The sequence below is a fragment of the Styela clava genome, chromosome 4, assembly GCF_964204865.1.
Source record: "Styela clava chromosome 4, kaStyClav1.hap1.2, whole genome shotgun sequence".
Lineage (NCBI taxonomy): Eukaryota > Metazoa > Chordata > Ascidiacea > Stolidobranchia > Styelidae > Styela > Styela clava.
In genome coordinates, this window is record NC_135253.1 from 2,636,856 (window position 1) to 2,659,393 (window position 22,538).

The 22,538-nt window shown below is 35.4% G+C and overlaps 2 long non-coding RNA genes across 2 annotated transcripts; both read right to left on the reverse strand.

Annotated features, from left to right (window-relative positions):
• Positions 1–1,697: 1,697 nt before the first annotated feature.
• On the reverse strand, positions 1,698–12,393 carry LOC144422268 (uncharacterized). Its single transcript, XR_013475248.1, has 5 exons — positions 11,494–12,393; positions 7,333–7,482; positions 5,430–5,522; positions 4,787–4,937; positions 1,698–4,071 (listed from the first exon to the last, which is right to left on the reverse strand). It is a non-coding gene; the product is annotated as an uncharacterized LOC144422268 (long non-coding RNA).
• A 1,992-nt stretch (positions 12,394–14,385) lies between these two features.
• Positions 14,386–17,451, reverse strand: LOC144422241 (uncharacterized). Its single transcript, XR_013475232.1, has 4 exons — positions 17,294–17,451; positions 16,385–16,602; positions 15,010–15,180; positions 14,386–14,520 (listed from the first exon to the last, which is right to left on the reverse strand). It is a non-coding gene; the product is annotated as an uncharacterized LOC144422241 (long non-coding RNA).
• Positions 17,452–22,538: the final 5,087 nt, after the last annotated feature.

Consider the following 22,538-nt stretch of genomic DNA (forward strand, 5'->3'; position numbering starts at 1 on the left):
TTTGATCCTAGCCCAAGGGTCTAAGCCAAAACTTATTGCTGTTGGGTCTAGCCCAAACTTATTTTTGTTTGATCCTAGCCCAAGGGTCTAAGCCAAAACTTATTGCTGTTGGGTCTAGCCCAAACTTATTTTTGTTTGATCCTAGCCCAAGGGTCTAGGCCAAAACTTATTGCTGTTGGGTCTAGCCCAAACTTATTTTTGTTTGATCCTAGCCCAAGGGTCTAAGCCAAAACTTATTGCTGTTGGGTCTAGCCCAAACTTATTTTTGTTTGATCCTAGCCCAAGGGTCTAAGCCAAAACTTATTGCTGTTGGGTCTAGCCCAAACTTATTTTTGTTTGATCCTAGCCCAAGGGTCTAAGCCAAAACTTATTGCTGTTGGGTCTAGCCCAAACTTATTTTTGTTTGATCCTAGCCCAAGGGTCTAAGCCAAAACTTATTGCTGTTGGGTCTAGCCCAAACTTATTTTTGTTTGATCCTAGCCCAAGGGTCTAAGCCAAAACTTATTGCTGTTGGGTCTAGCCCAAACTTATTTTTGTTTGATCCTAGCCCAAGGGTCTAAGCCAAAACTTATTGCTGTTGGGTCTAGCCCAAACTTATTTTTGTTTGATCCTAGCCCAAGGGTCTAAGCCAAAACTTATTGCTGTTGGGTCTAGCCCAAACTTATTTTTGTTTGATCCTAGCCCAAGGGTCTAAGCCAAAACTTATTGCCGTTGGGTCTAGCCCAAACTTATTTTTGTTTGATCCTAGCCCAAGGGTCTAAGCCAAAACTTGTTTCTGTTGGGTCTAGCCCAAACTTATTTTGTTTGATCCTAGCCCAAGGGTCTAAGCCAAAACTTATTGCTGTTGGGTCTAGCCCAGACTTATTTTTGTTTGATCCTAGCCCAAGGGTCTAAGCCAAAACTTATTGCTGTTGGGTCTAGCCCAAACTTATTTATGTTTGATTCTAGCCCAAGGGTCTAAGCCAAAACTTATTTCTGTTGGGTCTAGCCCAAACTTATTTTTGTTTGATCCTAGCCCAAGGGTCTAGGCCAAAACTTATTTCTGTTGGGTCTAGCCCAAACTTATTTTTGTTTGATCCTAGCCCAAGGGTCTAAGCCAAAACTTATTTCTGTTGGGTCTAGCCCAAACTTACTTTTGTTTGATCCTAGCCCAACTTATTTATGTTGATCCTAGCCCAAGGGTCTAAGCCAAAACTTATTGCTGTTGGGGTAGCCCAGACTTATTTCTGTTTGATCCTAGCCCAAGGGTCTAAGCCAAAACCTATTTTTGTTGAGTCTAGCCCAAACTTATTTTTGTTTGATCCTAGACCAAAGATCTAAGCCAAAACTTATTGCTGTTGGGTCTAGCCCAGACTTATTTTTGTTTGATCCTAGCCCAAGGGTCTAAGCCAAAACTTATTGCTGTTGGGTCAAGCTTAAACTTATTTTTGTTTGATTCTAGCCTAAGGGTCTAAGCCCAAACTTATTTTTGTTTGATCCTAGCCCAAGGGTCTAAGCCAAAACCTATTGCTGTTGGGTCAAGCTTAAACTTATTTTTGTTTGATTCTAGCCCAAGGGTCGAAGCCAAAACTTATTTCTGTATATAGTTGATATTTCATACAGGTCAACTATAATCTAAGAAATGTGGAATGAGATTATGATAATTTCTCGTTCAAGTATCCTTGTGGCTATTGCAATATAGATTATTAGACGAGGAGAAAGGAAAGGCAGCTTAATATACAATAAACTAGTACTTGAAAATAATATGTAGGATATTCGTCACGACACAAAAGCAACTATAAAATGGGACATATTCCTCTACAAAACTAGAAATAGGTATAATTTGAGATAAATGGATGTGTTTTTAAAGCAGTTTTTTTAATAATCAAGAACTTTTCTAAAAAAAAAATATATACTTCATCTCATTTGAACAGAGATATAAGCAGGTAAGGAAGTTGAACGGAAATTTGAACGGATATAAAAAAGAGAAACAAAAACACCTCAACCTCATAAGCAGTGAAATAAAAAAATTATAAAAAATGTCACATAGACAGAGGTGACGGAGTCGAGCAAATATACCCAAATTAAATCATTGGTCAAACCGCAGCTTCCGCAAACCCCTGCACATAATACAATACAATTGCAATAAATGAAACAATAAAAAAGAACCAAATTTAGTCCCAGCACAATACCCGATTTTTCACAGGAAGTATACCCAAAAATTTACTCTGAAATAAAAATAATGCCTACCGGTAACTACAAATCTATAACAGTATAAATCCCAGCTAAGACATATAACACGTAAATGACAAAAATCCCATCGGAGTTATAATCAATTGTACAAATATAAAAAATCATATATAAAATATTTAAAATCAAAAAACAGTTACACGATAAGCTTATAAATAAAACAATATGAAATCACAATGGAAATAAATCAAGTGGCAGGACTACGCTACACCTGCCATAGCAACGAATGATTCCGTGGTCATATTTAACAGGTTATTCTGGTCCTCTTAGTACGAACCCCAGGGTTAAAATATGAATATCATTACATCCATAATGTCATTACTATCAACAATATTGTCATTGTCAAAGCCAAAATCAAGCAAATTAATACCATCTAAAAGATGATCAACATAAGTAATCCTATATTTTCCACTCCAGAGATGGCCAATACCGAATGGCGAATAGTTCACATTTTCAATACATTTGGAATTATTATTTTCGAATATGAAATATCGGATACATTCGAAAATAAATTCAAATAAAAGAAAGCATATTTTAGTGTATAAAGAAGTTTGCATACAATAAACAATGGAATAACTGTTATCTACAACCTGGCTATTCACCAGACATTTTATGTCCGCACATCGCCGTGATATTTTAGAGTAGTTTTGTTTTTCACATTGTAGTAGGTACGAAAATACAAATTAAAAATTAATTATAATCAGGCAGTTTAAAACTTTTCATGTTGATTGCCGTGGCATTCATTTTTCGTTATTTTACGCAACCATGAGATAATTGAACAAAATCAAAATAATACAGCGAGGCATTTTAGATGCTGGTATCTAAACATTTTGCGCAACAGAAAATCATCCTAGTGAAAAGTCTATACTATTATCTATCATTATCAAAATTATTTGCAGAAAAGAGAGAAAAAGTATGAATTATATTTCCCAATAATTCCGACTTGCGACAATTTATTGGGTATCGTAACACTTGTGGCATTACATAACGTAAGTTTAAATTTTTCGACGTCATCGAAATGAATGTGTAAATTAGAAGCCTTGCAGGGCAATAGCGGCTATGTCAATCACTCAATCGTGCAACAATATGAGGCGCACTTTCACACCGAAGATAACAAACAATCAAAGTGCCAGGTCTATTTCATCGTCAGTACAATACAAAGCGCAGAAAACTGTTCGAAGATTTCACTTAGGAGGCAAAACACCTCACTGACAGCTGAATGCGGCTATTATTCAGAAAGGTACTTGAATCGCTTTGGACAACCCTGTTTACCAGTATTATTAACATTCTTGATATAATAAACAAAATGTGAAAAAAAATATAACACTTTGAAGGGTCTCACCCAACCAGTTGACCAACCTATTCTTACATGGATAAAAAATACCATACAAAATCCCCACATTAAAAAACAAAGATTTGACAGTTACATTGAAATTTCGTTTCTGCCAAACAGCAGATTTCCTGATTGATCCCTGGCAAATTCGAAGGGTTCAGATGGGGCATTATTGAACAGTTCAACAATTTCATCATGTAACGTTCATTCATACACAACTCATGGAGTTGTCTGTATATTTCAAGCACAATTAGAATGATTTTCCTACAGGTGCAGACGATAAAACACCCAATATAGAACTCCATCAATGACTTTCATTATCTTTCAGCAGCTGCACAAAATTCAAACTTTCCTGGAACAGAACAGTAGATCTACAGATAAAGTAGGTTGATCCAAGGTTTTCTTCATAGTTAGAACTTTTGAAATATGACATCCTTCATCCGCCTTTCGCATTCATATAATCTGATGCCATAATAAAACAATCACCAGGTTAGACCAGTTTGCCCCATCTAAAAAAATATAAATCAAGTCATTACAAATTTGAACTGAATTATACGATTTACTGATCAAACTCTCTTCAAAAATACGATTCGGATCACAGAGACAAACAACAGACAAAAACAAATTGTCATTAGGTTGAAAGCAAGAGCGCAAAAATGATAAACCTCATGAAAAAAAGTAAAATTTCAATTAAGTAGTTGAGTGAGTAGAGTAGTTGAAAAAACATCTATAAAATTTAAGTTTAGAGCAGTGGTTTTTCACCTTTTTGGTGGAGCGGGTCTATAGAAACATTGCTGATTGAAGCTTTTTTCCACTAGTGCTCTGATATGAGGCGAACTACAGCTCACTTGTCAGATATAGCAATAGTTCCTGGACTTTTTTTCACACGACCCAAATTTTTATACCATCTAAGACTACAAGTACTCCTGTATATTGACTGCAAGTGGATGTGGACGGTACACATTAGTCCAAAAATATATGACCGAATACGGCAATGCATACGCGTATCCACAAAATATTTTATGGTGTTTTTCGTTGAAATACAATTTTACAGACTTTGGGCTTTTATTTTATGCAAATCACTTAATTATTATATTACTTAATTTTATTTCAGAATATATTGGTAATTTTATATTCGAAAATAATAATTTAGAATGTATTGAAAATAGTAGATTATTCAGGTATATGAATTGATTTCAAAGAGTCTGAAGATACTATACTAACCTTTACTATGAATATGATGACTAGAAAATATGGCATCAACATTGAATTTTGTAAAAATAGTCGAAACGTGAGCACAGTATACATGAGTAATGTGATGTTATGTGAACTCAGAAGTTTAAGGCTGATGACTATCAGTAACTGGCACCAGAGTCTGCAATATGTATCGAATATAAATTGTTTTGGTAAGGCATTAATGAAATAAGGCAATAAGGCGTCAATTTACAGACAGTTCTGCATTATACACGTGTCAGAAATTTTAAATTCCAACTCCCAACTCTAGAGAATTCAAAACCGGACTCTGTTTAAAAATTTTGAGAATACGAGTCAACTACACAGCCCTATTGAATACTAGAGTCCAGAAATTTTGGGTCCAAGACAAATATTATCTACAGTTTAAAAAATTTGGAGACTAAACTATATCATCAATATTAAATTCACACCAATTCAAACATAATTCTATGTTTAAGTGGCTTTTCATACAGAATCTTTTTTGAAGCAAGAGATGCAATGTATCCTAAACAACTTTCCAGCTTTATAAATGTTTGGATAGAAGAATAGTTTGGTCACAGAAGTATCAGATAGACAGATATCAAACAGAGAGTAATACATAAATATTCAAACAAAGAAAAGTTATTTTAGTTACCTGTAATTCAATAAATGCTGTACTGTAATGTATTGCAAACAGAAATATTGCAATTACTGGATAGACAATCATGTCTGACTGAAGACGTTCTCACTAAAAATACGAAAAAATGAAGTTTTAAATAGGTTTTAAAAATCCAAAACGGAATCTTATATTGTACGAAAGTGATTCCCGTTTATAATAACATTTGTCACAATAAATCATAATAACAATATCAACATTAAGATTAAGGTTACTAAGAGTTGCATATCTGACGATATTGGACATTTAACTGGTGTATAATTGTCAGTGGTTCCCAACCTGGGTGTCGCATTTTTTGAGGGGGTTGCGGGATAACATAATTTAATGTGCAACTTTTTTCCATAAAATCTCGATGAAAAAAATAAATTTGTATATAACCGGAAAAATTATAAACGAGAAACAATGGAAACCAATATTTGAGGCTTTGGGTTGACTAATTCCAAACTAAGGTCTCCCACTTCAGAACACTCTTACCAATGTGATATATTATCTGTTGACACTACAGCATGCATTTTAATTTTGACTATGAGTTTGTGGTTCAGTACCCTTTCATTGACTTCCCCATTTACCTATTTTGGAACCCGGCCTCTCTCTCTCTACGAATTCTATATTATTTATTGAATCTATGATGAGCCGCTTTCCAGTCCCATTTTTGTACAGTTTAGGTGATTTATCATAATAAACTGAATATTTGTGCTACACAATTCGAAGTGCTTACTATATATATAAAAAAGCAAATTTCCTCCCTTGGGCAGAATTCTTCCCCGATTGGGAAGCATTGCGATAGGTGTCTCATTTTACCACTTGTGCGTTGGAGTATTATTCGACAAGAAACTTAGCAGTCGCGGCAAAAAAATTTTGTAGACATGGCAGCGTTAAAAATTGAGTATGTTCCTCATTTTTTTTTCAATTTCAAGTGTTGCGTGGAAATTGCGCAACTGTAAAGGCCCTCTCGTTCATCTTCTACTATCAAGTCAGGCAAACTTTCTATGAAATGAGTAACAAGAAAGTACAGAGTTATGCATTTTCATGAGCGTATTTTTAGCTACCACTCTGGTCAATTTTGACTCCCATTATTTTCAGTTTTCAGTAAATCAGTTTGATAAATTAGGTACCGGTAGGTCTTGTAAATTGCCCTAATATCCGGAAATACTGTACTCGTCAAATAGTACTGATAGTGCAATTTCTATTTTGGGAATAACAGGGTAATTCAATAAATGATAGTATTTGAATTGATTTGAGGATAACTATTTTGCAGAAAACAATAAAGCTTAACATCCTCTCTTTTGTATGGCATACTAATTTAAAATCAGCATATATTGTGAAAGGGTGCGGTAAGCTAAAAAACATGAGTTTTTTCCTGAAAAATTTGGTGCCGCACGAACAAAAAGTTTGGAAACCGCTGATATAAACAGTAAATAGGCAATTATAAAACTGGCAAAACAAAATGGTCTTCGAGGTGTAGTAGCAAACCTAATGTATATTTGATAATTTATAAGCAAGATACATAAATTAATTTAGACTCTCGGATTTGAAATTAAACTTGCGGACCCTTGCGGACTGTATTGGCAGAATCTTTGAGTGCCACGGAGCTAATGTGGAGAACCATTGCTCTATTAATTATGCCGGCACCATAGGTTGTAGACCTCTGGTTCGAACCCATCCGCGTTTGAATTAAATTAGAACTTACTTTGGCTCTCAATTACAAATTTGTTGAATTGTCCATCAAATAATGACTGTGGATTCAATGCTTTTTCAGTTTCTTTCAGAAATTACAAATTCATGTCTTCACCAAAAGTTTGAAATTTTGACTCTTTACTCCAATATCAGTAAAATCATGTCACTATCTAGAATCCGTCATCAAATACTAAATATAAATTACCTTCCCATCGCCATATCATCACACAAGGTATTTTGTAATGAACAAGTCAGATGTTCATAAAATGTTGAGTTGAGGTTATTATCATCCGATCATGGTCTTCTGTCTATCTGGGCTGCTAATCCTCTGTTAGAATGGCCCACTCTCTTTGTACTAAAAAATAGATCAACTGTGAGCATAAAATGTAGAAGGGTAATGAGATCTTGAGTAATAGTGAAGACTTTTTCAGCTAGTGCTCTGAAATGAAGCGATAACTACTGCCCACTTGTCATATATGACCGATACCAGCACCTAGGTATTGCATTATCGTGTCTTGCATTAATAAGACTCTAAAACATTGGTTCTCAAACCTTTAAAATCGCACCTCATTTATAAAATTCGTCAAGTCTTGTGTCAAACTCAAAAATAACAAAATAAGGGATTTAGGATTTACATATTTATCCCGGGGGAGAGGAAAGCCGATAAGACCGCTTATCCATATGACGAACCACGGCCTCTCGTCCGGTTACCATTCCAAGTCGGGTATGGGATGAGTTTTACTGTATTGTTTGTTTTCGGAAGCATGGACTTGGTGGTGGAGGAAGCCGTAACCGACCAGCGGTTACGTGAACTACCCAACGACGGCGAGGAGTCCAGCAATCCTCTCGCACATAACCATCCCTGCATGGGATTCGAACCCACGCAGAGTAGTTAGAGATGCGGTGGCGAGCGTATTCTTAACGCTTAGCCCGTTGAGCCACGCTGCCGCGCCACATAACACATTGAAAATATGTCGATAGAACGTAAATATCGAAATCTAACAAATATATTCATTTTTAATTACCGTATATAATTGCATATAAGCCGAGTTACTTTTCATAAACTAATACCGCAAACCTAAACTGAACGATATTATCATCAATGGCGCCAGGCTAACAAATAACATCGGCCATAGATACTAAATAATATTTAAGAGCTATTTCATAGGCTGAAAATGCAAAGATTTCCCGGTATGCTCGGTCACTATTGATGAAAACAATGAATTACGACACAATTTGCTTCTAAATTTATTGTCATGGTCACCCATGATATCTTGACTATGTTAAAAATACAAAAATAATTGTAAAATATTTTCAATCAAAAACATCCTCGATGTGTTGTTGTAAGTACTTCAAGTCGGCGCTCATTTAAATCCTCTCATGTCGACAGTAATTTAGTCGTGCCGTAAGGGGCTGTCTTCGAATACGAATACGATTAAACATAAAAATCGAAAAATGTTCTCAATCAAAATGTGTGTGCAATATGCCCTATTAATATAAACACTGAAAACGATACTAGAAGATAGCGAATACCACTATTTGAATATTAAATTTGAATTGAACATCATCGACTGTAATAGTTGCTTACAGCATGTTACGATTTGGAGAGTCGGCTTATACGCAAATTTTTATAAATTCACTATTTTAATAAAGTCATTTTTAGAAGGTCGGCTTATACGTGAGATTGGCTCATAAGTGAGGCTATACAGTAGCTGCACTCCAACTAACCTCTAGCGGGGCACACCCAACTGTTTGAGAATCACTGCTTTTAAATACCATAGCAATCTACGGACATAATATGTGTGGTAAACTGCCCGATTATAATTAATTTTTCATGCATATTTTTGCCATTCTGCGAAGTTATTATTTATTAATAAGCTACAAAGATCCGTGAAGAATCCCAAGAAATGTTTTTCATTCAATTAAGTATGATAATAATTGATTGAATATACTTAATAACATTGGTTAGCTTAATAATATGTCCATCATAGTTAGGGATGGGCAATTCAGAATACCAAATCCGGAGGATTAGAATTTAGCAGGATCTGACAATAGGTTGCGGATTCTGCCTCTTCATCATCACGCGTCAATTTTTTTATTTCAGGTTTCTAATTTAATATTCAAATATGAGCGTTTTCTCCCACGTGGAAATCTCACTGGTTTAATAATACTTGCATACCTTTGCGAAAAAAAAAACTGTGAAATCAGCAAACATGGTAATCTCAAGTGGCATATTCAGAACAGCAGCGACTTAGTGGCGATATTCTGATAACGTGATTGCAGCAATCTTTATTAATATTTTATAGAAATGCCTTGCTTTATTTTACATTATATTATGACCTGTGAGTTTTCCCAAAAAATGATGTAAACCAAAAGCCAGGCGGTAAATGTTACAATATTATTTGCGATTAGTTTAGATCAAATATTAAATATTATTATTACTTTTAGGACACCAATTTCCAAGATACAAATTCCAAAGTTGTATAGCAAAACATGGCAATCTGTCAAATTTATTCTTCACTAAATAAATATAATTTATACCTTTTCTTGCTTCGTGGCAAATAATTTTGATAATGATAGTTAAAAGTATCGAATTTTACTAGGATGATTTTCTGTTGCGCAAAATATTCAAATCCGTGAACAATACCAGCATTCAAAATGCCTTACCATATTAATTTAATTTTGTTTAACGTAACCCATGGCTGAGTGTGCATAGAAAAAAATAAAATCATTTGGCCTACTAGCATACTTTATTAAAATACCACGGATATAAAATGCATATGAAATGTGTGGGCAATCTGCGGACATAAAATGTCTGGTAAATAGCCAGGTTGTGGATAACAATTATTCCATTGATTTTAAAAACAATTTCAAAATGAAAATATTGCAACGAATATGGTTCTCTTTCTGTTTCACAGTTAATAAATTAAAAATTACGCCAAATTTGGCATTTGAAACTTTTGACATAAATCCTGATTTTATCTAGTGAACTAAATTTGATAAAATTTGTAGGCTATTTGTGATTGCACAACACAATAGTTTTAAAATGAAGTAATTTCTTGGCTTAAATATAAGCAGAAGAAGGTAATTTCTGCCTAATATTAAAACCAATAACCTAACTGACAAAAAGTCTCGCGAGGATGTTTTAGAAGATTCAGCTTGTGTAAAAGTTCCGCTCAAATTCAATTCTCACAAGAAATTGGGCAATTTATGTCTTCATGTCCTCGAGTAAGATTAGACTAGGGCCTATAGTTAGACCAACCATACATCCCGGTTTAAACGTCTGTCCCGGTGTCCCGTCCCGGTTAGCAAAATGTCCCGGAATTTTACTTTAGTGAAATTTTCAAAATAAACTCCGACCTTATGCAAAATTATGAATAATTCCGTCTCAAAAGGCATAACTTTAACTCGAGGCTTATATCTTAATTTTTTAGCTTATTAGGTTGAGTAAAATATCGCGCATAGCTTGAGAAATCCTTTGGCTAGGGAATAATGAGTGACGTTCATTTCGTCATTATTCTATTGACTCAAATGAAACTACAGCAATTGCTGCATCAGAAGCCTTATCATGCTTGGAGTTGGAGAAGGCATAATAACTTTCATTTGGTTTTGTTTGAGTCATATTATGCTGAAAGTAATCTAGAACTTGAGATTCTGTAGAGTAATGCAATATTAAAGCTTATAGATATGAATATGGAATAAAAATTTGCAAAGCTCAGGCCGCCGGCCTTTCGTCCAGTTATTTCATTCATAGTTTTGAGTTTGTCCCGGATTATGCCCAAGAAATTATGGTAAGTCTACCTATAGTGCTAGTATCGGTACATCGGGTCTGGTATAGTTTAGTACCACATGTACTTCTAGTTGACCTGGCTCAACAATTTTTGCATATGTCAATCCTAACCCCCACCTGACTACGTCACCGAAAAATTACGTCATTTCGACGTCACAGTGGCGTAATAAGGCCCACCGAAGTATGCGGATGGTCGTCCAAAACGCGCAGACGATCACCCGAAATCGAGCAAGCAATTTCTCCCGTTTTCTTGTCACAACGATCACGATAGGAGAGAGATCGCCGGCTTTAACAAGTTCGTTATCAGCGGCGCAGATGACATTTCGGGCGATCGTAATTATACTTTGGCAATCCCTATGACGTAATGGTGACGTCGTAGTGACGTAATTTTTGGATGGCATACCGGTAGTCAGGTGGGGGTTAGGAATAGCATATGCAAAATTCGCTATGCTACGCCCACCGGAAGTACTTGTGGTACTAAACTATACTAGACCCGGTACATCTTGGAGGTATTTGTAGACCATTAGCTTGTCTTCGCTGGTATCAGCTTGATATTAGGCCATTCGTTTGACTAACCTGGCTCAAGGAATCCATATTTCCAGTCTCGACGTCGCCTACAATTATTTTCCCATTTGTTTCTTCTGCCGGCATACCGTATGTTGATAGCTTCAATCGTTGCACTGTTTTGCCATTCCCGAGCCGAGCGACCCTTCATATATTAGCAGAAGGCAACAGCCTAGCCGAGGGCGAGGATCACGCAGAACCGCTGTAAGATCGCAGGCGACGTTGATCGAAAATGGCGCCAATTTACATCGTTACGCAATCTAGGTATAGAGGACTTGCACGGGTCACATGACTTTGTTTACTGACGGCAAAAAAACAAAAACGTCCATTTGGCTCCTGTCAGTTGCAAGTCGGATTATACGTTTCCGTTTTGTTTGGCTGTTGAAAATGGTTATTTCGTATTGTTCCGTTGGCTGTACGTATAGTATAGACAACGAAATGGATCTTCAGTTATATTCCACTGTTTTGAAAAGATCCGGAACGTCGCGCAATGTAGATATCATCTATTGGCAGGACTGCTTGGTGTCAAGTTCAGAAGTCATCTCGATTGTGTTTCACTGTTTGCGGACAGCACTTCGGTGATGGTGAGTGATAATTAGGGTTGGATTATCCGGATAGCGGTTAACCGGATAACCGATTAACCAAGAGGTATTTTGCTATCTGATAACCGGATATTATTGTAACGGTTAACCGGATAATAGAGCAGTATAAATAATGCATATGCGCATTAGTGATTTTTATATTTTTTGTTGAGTGGCCAATGACATCTCTCAGAGCATATAATATTCACTTATATCCACACCACTCTGCATATTTTAGTCATCCGTGTAATGCTGGAGTGAACTTGACTATAGTATTACATCACAAAACACGCAGAAAAATGTGATTATTGCGTATTTGCGGTATAGAAGAGCCCGACTTACCTTAAAATAAAAACATTTCTACTCTAGATACAAAAATAAATGGTAAGCTGCACGAACAAATCCAATTTCCTATTTTTGCTATCTTGAAAATTCATCAAATTTGAGCTATTATTGCAATTCCAATGATTATAATTTATTTAGTACAATAAATGCAGATATTAATTAGCTTATAGTTATATATTAACATTTTCGGGAGAAAAGTCGGGTTCAGTTTCGTCGGTATATAACGCCGATAATTGTTTTATTTCGCCCGGAACTGAAATGGCCGCAGTATGTTATCTATCGTCGTATCTATCTATCGTTAAGAGAGTAGATCTGAAACACACATTTTTGACTGACAATAAGGAATTGAATGCTAACGAAAATACCACGACTCTTGATTTATGAGCCAGTGATAGATAAAACAAGACTCTATTTTAGGCGCTGTTGAATCGCCAAAATTTCGTAATAATCGTTTTTACTGAATTTACAACAAGGGTAACTTTTCACGGGATGTAACTTCTTTTCAAATTAAAACTGGCATAATGCCGATGTTAATTCCCCAAATAATAACGCGATGCGAAAGAAAATGATCGGCGATGATAACACAATTAGCCTGTAAAATTCGACCGCCTTTATTAGTGACGTTTTCGAAAATTTCAAAATGAGGAGGAAAGGCTGTTATTACATTTATGGTTTTCATGGAACTTTCACAAACAAATTTGTTTGCAAAATGGTCTATAATATTTCAGAAAAGTTTAATGTGACAGACTAAAAATGACAAGAACGAAGAAAAAATCTCAAGAACCAGCTGCTCCCAAACCAACAAGCGAGTCTATTCTATCAGACCCTGGGCTGTCACCAATCATGCCGCTGCCGCCTCAACCAGATTCCGCAACTACATCCTCCTCGAGTCATAAAGGAACGAAGCCTTCATCACCAACTGTATCTCCTCTATGCTTATCTAAGATTCAAAATACCATTCAGGAAAATATAGAAATACAACTTCCGAGCATCATTGCTCGTTGTATCTCAGAAAATTTCAATACTCTGAATAGCTCTTCGGAATACTTACCAATGAGTCCAGGACTAAAAGAGTTTATGGATAATCAATCCCAATCCATGAAGAAGATTAAAGATGAACTGTCAATCATCAAAAATTCTCAAACATTTCAATCCAAGAAGTTTGATGATCTGTTAATACACCAAAAAACAGTTGATGAGCAGCTAAAATTGCAAAACAAAAAAATTCAATATTTAGAAGATCGTGTCCTGGATCTCGAAGAAGATCTTTGGTATTTAACGGAGCATGTAGAAGATCAGGAAAGACGCTCCAGGCTTGAGAACTTAGAGTTCCACGGAGTACCACCATTACCAAATGAAGATACTGACAAGCTGGTGCTGGAGATTTCAAAGCTCATAAAAGTAAACATTCAACCGAGTGACATCTCGTTTAGTCATCGGTTCCCTACTCGCAATCGCAAAAACCATCCCCCCATCATTGTCCGATTTACTAACTGGAGAATTCGCCATAAAATTTTCGCCGGCCGCAAAAATTTGAAGTCTGCACCCAACACTATAAACATCAAAGACACTTCAAAAGTCTTCATTTCTGAAAACTTGACCAATCGCAACAAGGACTTATTTTTTAAAGCAAAAGCTCTAAAGAATAAGTGTGGTTACGCATATTTATGGACCACTAACGGCAAAGTCAGAATACGAAAGAATAAATTGACGAACACCTTAGATATTCTTGAAGAAGAAGATCTTCAAAAAATCAAATAGGTTAGACTATTTTTCATTATGCCTTCATTTTTTCTATACTTCATAATTATCCATGACATCTGATACCTTATGTTCAGTATGTCATTCTTCATATCGTAGTGATTCATATATATGTTGCAAATCGTGTAATCTTAAATTTCACTTTACTTGCATAACTTTGCCATTCCCTAGTTCTAGCTACTTCTGCCAAATGTGCCTTGATTCAAAAGGCCTTACATGTCCAGTCTTGCCCTCTTGGGAATCTTTCAGTTTGTCTCCAACTGTAGGCCCCATTACAAGTAAATATGTAGAGTTCGCTAACATTGGGATAGTTTCATCTCAGTATAAGTCGACCGATTTTATTCTTCTTCACCTAAATGTAAGATCACTGTCAAAGCATATTGATGATCTGATACAAATGCTGACAAACTTTCAGAAACTCCCCCATATTATTGCGATTAGCGAAACCAGATTAAGCACATCCCCTATTAGCCCTATACATATTGACTGCTACAACCTGTTTCACTCTGCCTCTCCTACTAAAGCTGGAGGAGTTGGGCTCTTTATACGCTCTGATGTGTCATTCATAGAATCCCATGAGTTTAATCTAAATTTTCCTCATTGTGAAGATTTGTGGATTCAGGTCAATGAATCGCCCACCATCAACCAAAAAAAATTGATTATTGGTGCTATTTATAAACATCCCAGACCTGACCTTTCTAATTTCACAGAAACAATGGACTCGCTACTTTACAAATTAGAAAATTCGAGAAACCCATTCATAATTTTAGGTGATTTGAATATCAACCTAATAGCTCACGATAGTTTGACAACTCGGTACACCGACATGCTTCTGTCTCACCTGGCTATTCCCACCATAACGCGTCCAACAAGAGTAACTTCCACTTCGCATACTTTTTAATTGATCACATTTACACAAATGCAATTGATCGTTGTTCATCATCTTATATTATATTGCATGACATATCAGATCACTTTCCTGTTATGTCATCTTTTTCTTTTACTAGTGCACCTAAATACAAATTCAAAACTCACATGAAACGCAAAATGTCCAATTTGGACACAGAAATATTTAGATACAGTGCTCGTAATATATTTAATGGATTTGTATTGACACAACTGTCAACTGAGAACTTCAATGAAGTTTTTGGTATTTTTTTTATCTTCATTAAAGGACCTAATCAATACCCATGCCCCCATGGTCGCATGCTCGCGTAAAAAATCTAAACTGCTATCAAAGCCCTGGATTACAAAGGGTCTCCATAAATCCATCAATCGTAAGAGTAAAATGCACAAAAAATATTATTTACATGGCTCTCCAAGTGAACGTGCAATCTACAAAAAATATCATAACACTCTAGTTCACTTATTAAGAAAATCAAAGCAAATTCATTATTTATCAAAATTAGCCAATAACAGAGGTGATATTAAACATACATGGCAGACTGTCAAAGAGATTGTAAACACAAAACCAGCAAATGTTTCATCAATATCTGAATTGAAACTTGAAAATGGTTTCAAAACAAAAAACAGCCACACAATCGCAAACGAACTTAATAAATTTTTTTCAAACATTGGGAAAAGTTTAATAAATGAAGTTCCACAAACGAATATAAATTTCAAGAGCTTTCTCGGTGCCCCTATAAAAGATTCTTTATATTTACGGTCAACTAATGCGACTGAGATATTCAATACCATCTCAGCTTTAAAAATAGGTAAAGCTGCCGGTGCTTATGATATTTCTTCACATTTCTTGAAGAAAATTGCTGACATAATCTCGCCAGTTATTGCACATTTTTTTAATACGTCTATAAGAATAGGTATATTTCCATCTGCACTGAAACTTGCCAGAGTTATTCCATTGTACAAATCCGGCAACAAAACTAACCCATCTAATTACCGACCTATATCTGTCTTATCATGTTTGGCAATTGTCTTCGAAAAACTTTTGTACTGTAGATTAACTGAATTTTTCGAAAAAAACAAACTAATTAATAAATTCCAATTCGGATTTCAGACAAATCATTCGACAAGTCATGCAATTATTGATCTACTTGAATATATCTATGACAAATATGAAAAGGGAGAACATGTCTGCTGTGCTTTTTTAGATTTGAAAAAAGCTTTCGATACCGTAAGTCATAACATACTCTTACGCAAACTTCATCATTACGGTGTGCGAGGTTGTGCTAATTCTCTTTTAAAAGATTACCTACATGGCCGATTCCAATATGTGGAAGTCGAAAATAATCGTTCGGAGGTTCTTCCTATTGACTCCGGTGTGATCCAAGGCTCTTCACTTGGCCCTTTATTATTCCTCGTATTTATAAACGACATCTCACGATGTTCGAATTTGTTGACAAAATTGTTCGCGGATGATACTGGTCTCCTAGGTAGTTCCAAATCATCGACTAATCTTCAAAATTGCTTCAACCTAGAATTAAAAAAGGTCTATGATTGGATGCTCTGTAATAAGCTAACTATCAATATAGAAAAATCTAAAGTAGTCCACATACGTCCTGGTCGCAACGATCAGAAAACACCTCTGATAATCAAAATGAATGAAACTGAACTTGAATCTGTTCCCTCGTATAAATATCTTGGATTGAACATTGATCACCGTTTACGGTGGGATCTGCATGTCAAAGAGTTACATAAAAAACTTTCACGCTCAATAGGTATACTAAGCAAACTTCAACACTATACAGACCGGAGTACACTCAAAGTGGTATATTATTCACTTTTCCAGACTTACATCCAATATGCAATTGCTGCCTGGGGATCTGCCACTAAAGCGATCTTAAGAGCTATAAACGTTTTACAGAATAGAGCCATTAAAATCCTATATGGACTGTCCACTCGTGTTAACATGAATACCATGTACCATAAAACTGGCGTACTCAAACTTGATGATATCTACAAACTAGAAATATTTAAATTAATGCATCAATACCATAATTGTTGCCTTCCACAGGCATTTTCTAAATACTTTGTAAAGCAGAGTAGTGTTCACGATCACAATACTAGATCATCTGCATTGTCATCCTACTTTGTACCACGCCAAACCTACTCAAAGACACAAAAATCACTCAAATACACAGGTGCGATTATGTGGAATGCTGTACCTGGTGAAATGCGAAGCATGTCTTATCCTCTGTTTAAAATGAAGATGAAAAAATTTCTTTGGTCCAAGTATCTCGAATGAGGACAATAGTTAATTTATATTCCTTGAGGTCTTTCCAAACCCTGAAATCAATTCAACATAATATGAGCTATTAACTCGGTCCATAATATTAGTATGTACTTCTTTCTGATGGTTCATTGTCTAACAAATTTTTAACACTATTTGTGTTTATTTATTTATTTTTTACAACATGCCAATCTCATGCCAGATTTACCGAAATATACTCGTTTCATTTGATTCCCTCTCCCCTTAACTTGAACTAGATATGGGTTCTCAAGTCATTGTTGTAGTTCAGTAGCTATGAACTTTGTATTATATATATACAGATATATTGCAAATCTCAGCATCTGTCATGTTGAAAGTAACTTTTTTTATTACACACGTGAAATGCCACTTCAACACCTAGTCACATTGTTTCTTTTTTATTATATTGTGCAGTCCAGTGCGTCTGTACTAGGCCGCGAGCCGAGGCCATTTATCTTTCAGTTTCGTAGCGCACATCAGGTAACTACCTGAAAATGATTTTAAAATGTTCCTTAGAAATTTAGTAACAAATATTGCCTTGTTCCCACTTCCAAAAGTTGCACGTTTTACAGAAAATACGCTTTTACTACAATAAATATGTGTTACCATCTGTCCTATTTTCTCTGCTTTTCCGGTATCATGGGCCAATGAACGCAGACTTCTGCACGACGTAACAGTCAAGTTAGTCAGCTGTAGGTGGATCCCCAGTGGTCGGATGAATATCAGATGTACTCAACTGCTCGCTTTTGCGTTGAGTAGCCTTTCCATAGTTTTTTTCAGTTACCGGTAATATTAGTCCAGTTATTCTAAGGAGGTGTTGAAAAGTGTAGGTAAGATATTAAACACTTGTATATCCTTGCCATAAATAGCAATTTTAGTTGGGCACTGGCTCATAAGACGTTGTTAAATAGGTACGGTACGGTGCGGTAACTCCAAGGAAGGCTAGACCTAGAATAATACCGTACCGGTATGTCACAAACAACGATATTTTCTGGCTTGCATGAAATGTTTATGAATAATTTAATGACTCTTCTTGACTATTCAGCAGACTTATACTACTATATAGGCCACAGCATATTTGGAAATAGAAATGAATGGCTGTTTCTGTAATGCACGGTTGTGTGAAAGAGAAGAAATTAATCAATTTTACTAATGTCGGTTGGTCTAAATCTAAATTCATAGAGTCGACAAGAACCTGGGAAGCAATGATAAGTTATGCCGGAGTGGAAAGAAAGGTAGCATTGGAAATGATTGAGAGGTGAGAAATGAAGTTGTAGACAAACAGTTGATGTTTCAAAATATAGTCTAAAGTCCATACTCATACTGTCATAGGACATTTCAGACTGTGATATATCAAAATTTAGTATAGATATAGTCTAGTAATGGTATGCAAACACTGCTGGACTGTAGAACATGCAATGAGCATATATACGCTCATTTAGTACATCAGATAAAATGCATTATGTATTCAAGGTATTAGTTAGTATTTAGGGGTATTTTTAAAATCATGCTGCTCCAAATATTATTTTCTTCCTTATTTTAGATACTGTACTCCAAAGAAAACGGCAATGTTCCACCAATCCGACCTAACGCAGGCTCTGATCCCTGCTGCTATCAGTGCTATAAAATGGATTAAACAAGAAGTCTTGAAGCTTAAAGGTATATGAGAATCATAAAAGTTGCAAACAGCTTAGATGGGCTATTCATATTGAAATACTTCAGCACTTTTCTGCAATTGGAACTGCCCATCAAATTCATGTTGGAGACTTCATTGAGATTTTCAATTCATTTTTTTCCCTCGACTATGAAGATCTTTTGAGGTTAACGAGGTATTAATAAATAAAGCTGAGGAATTTGAAGAGGATATGAAGAATGTAAATGATACCAGGGCACGTCTATTTAACACTGTCAAACATAAGGATTATACTCTCCACCCAACAATGATTCACTGAGGAAGCATGTGGCCCTCAAATCAGTTCTTGAGTTGGCCAACTGCAAAGAAAAATAGTCAAAATAATTTATGAAAGTGTGCCAAAATCAACTTAAATTGCACAGATTTTTGTTTTTGTATTGACTGCAGAAATCACAGTACACCTATAGAGGAAAAGTCGATTTTTGAGATAGTGGATTTCGAAAACAATTCAGAAGAAAGTGAATTAGATATTACAGTTGATTTAATAAGTATCATACATTTGTTTTTTTTTTCGGACATTTGTTAGTGTCGTAGTCCTGTTTCTAGAAATATTATTGCCTTTGTTCAAATACATAACCACATAAACTAAAAAAAGATTAATTGTAAATTGTAATATTTCTGTTCACTATGTTATGTACATATTGTACATTCATTTAATTTTCTTGACTTTTGCGGTAAATTTCTAAGTGAGAAATAACTGATTTATTTGTGTTTTCGTGCTCACGATGTTAACTTGTGACTTCATTGCTTAAAAATAAATACGTTTGATACTTGATAGCTTCTATAAAATGGATGTAGCTTTTTATGCTGTTCTTGTTGTAAACTGCTTGTGGGTATTACATAAAATTTATTCTCAAATGTGAATCAGCGTTGTTGGTGTCGCTGCTTTCGAGGTCACTCCCGACTCCTGTCACACAATTAAAGTATTTTTCGTTGTTGGTTACATGTATGCCATATTTTTCGTAATCTACCTAATAAATTATGATTGACTGAGGAAGTCCGATTTTGGTCAGGCAAAACATTACAGGAATACATTTGTGTTAGTGTGCTGTAGGGCTCTCGAATTGTATAGTTCTCATGTATGCGTTGTAAACTTATGGTTATTGAATTTCCGGGAACCTCTTATATTCAATTTCGCACCAGGATTGTGGAACAAGCTGTAATGCGTTCATTATGTTCGTTTTCACACAAAACTGAAGAATTTATTTAGTTACCAGATGTGCGCTACAAAACTCATTTTCTGGGCGTTTTCATGGTTTCGTCTCACGGCCCATATCCGTGGTAAGGATCTACAAGTGTTTAATAATTTACTTATACATTTTTCAACAACGTCTTAGCATAACTTAACTAATAATAACTAAACAGGGCTATGGAAAGCCTGCCCAACTCAGCGCAAGGTCGAGCAGAAATAACTAATATTCATCCGCTCGCTAACAGCTGGTTTAATTCAATTGTTACGTCATGCAGAAGTCATTGTTCAGTGCCGAAAATGTGGAGAATATAGGACAGATCGTAGCACATATTTCTTGTAGTAAAAGCGTCTTTTCCGTAAAACGTGCAACTTTTGGAAGTGGGAACAAGGCAATATTTGTTACTAAATTTTTAAGGAACATTTTAAAATCATTTTCAGGTAGTTACCTGATGTGCGCTACGAAACTCACTTTCTAGGCGTTTTTCAGGGCCTCGGCTCGCGGCCTATACAGACGATAGAATATTATTCATCACGTTAGCGGTACCGTACGGTATTTCATATTCGAGTACCGGTACGGTACTGTGCGGCAGGTTAAACATCTGCTTCAATAGATTTATGTCATTTATACCTGTTCTTTCTTCATCGTCTCCCGTTGTCCGTCCACTACAACTGATGATTATCATAATTTGGTTGTGATAACTGAGCCACTACAAATTCCCGAATATTTCCCCATAACACGCTTTTATTCACTGCCTGTAAGCTACGAAACGGGGAATACCCCAAATTACTATCTGATGTATTGCGTGGCTCTCAGATACACCCTAGTGTCATGACGATTTCTCGTTAAAACCGTATTAGTATATATTTACGGCTAAACTATACTATGCTATATTGATCTACTAAAATTATATGTTAATTAAATAGTCGAATCTTGGGTGCCGCTGCTAGATAACCAACTTTGGTTCCCCACGGCTTCCCTTCCCAAGTAAAATTATGTTCTTGAATTTTTGCTTATTGCTTATTTTTTGCATCATTTATTATTTTACTGGTTGGAAAAAATAAACTTGACTATAGACTCTGTATCGTGTCATGTTTTTCGTTTACTCATTTAGGGTGGTAAGTAAAGTTGTTCAAAAACTGGCGCAGCATTGTTTTGGCTCTGTTAATTTAGTTTAAAAGGTATTCGAATGGAAATAGATTTAAAGTTGTGGCCTAATTAGTACAAACGTGAGAATATTTACAGTGACATGTTAAATAAGTGAAGTTTTCAAATTAGAAGAAATTTCTGACCACTTCGGTCTTTTTCATAATCATCAATTTGCTTTGTTATTAAAATTTTTGTTCAAATGACTTATATTTTCCTATACACTTCACGGAATTTGTTCCCCCTATATTCTATTTTTTGGATACTTCTCTCACCGAAATAAAATGTTCGAAATGCACGATTTTTTGTGTTCATGATTTCATTTATATGTATGCTCTTGTGGTATATATTAACAAAGTTTATTTCGTCGTGCAAGAAATCACCAAATATTATAGAAAACAAAATACTATACATGACAATATTAAATTTCATTGCAATTGATAGGAAGGTGCGGATGATCAGAAATGATCATTGTGAGTCTGCGACACTAAAATTTAGTACGAGTCAAAATTTAAAGAAAAGAGGCTCTAGACACAAAAAGAAACTTTTAAAAAACTTTACAATAAAGTAGAAATAATATAAATCTTTACATATTATTTGAATAGGGAAAATAACTTAGCAGTTGGGGGAAAAAAAATTAGGACACAATATTTTCAAAAAATGTTTCATTTTGTTATTCCGCTGTACATCGGTACGACTACTGAGCTTAAATTATTATTTATTGACACATGCAATATGAAAATGCACAATAATTCATATTCAAGAAAAATAATACATATGTGAGTATTTACAACAGAACTGTGTGGTGGTATTCGTTCAATTCACCGCGAAAATCTCGCGAAATCGGTTCTCTAAAATCAGCAGTAACTATCCGGTTAACCGTATATTTAAAATACGGAATACCGGATATATCCGTTATCCGGATAGTGAAAATTATAGGTATCCGAACTAACCCTAGCGATAATAGGATAAAAAAATTTTGGCTCGCCAAAAGGGAGAACCGGAAAAATAGTGACAAAACAAAACAGCAATGCTCAATAATGTGAGGACAAACATTAAAACGAAGTGTTATCAAATCTTTCACAGTAACGGTAATCTCATTTAATAAAAAAAACTCCCGATTTTGCTGACCC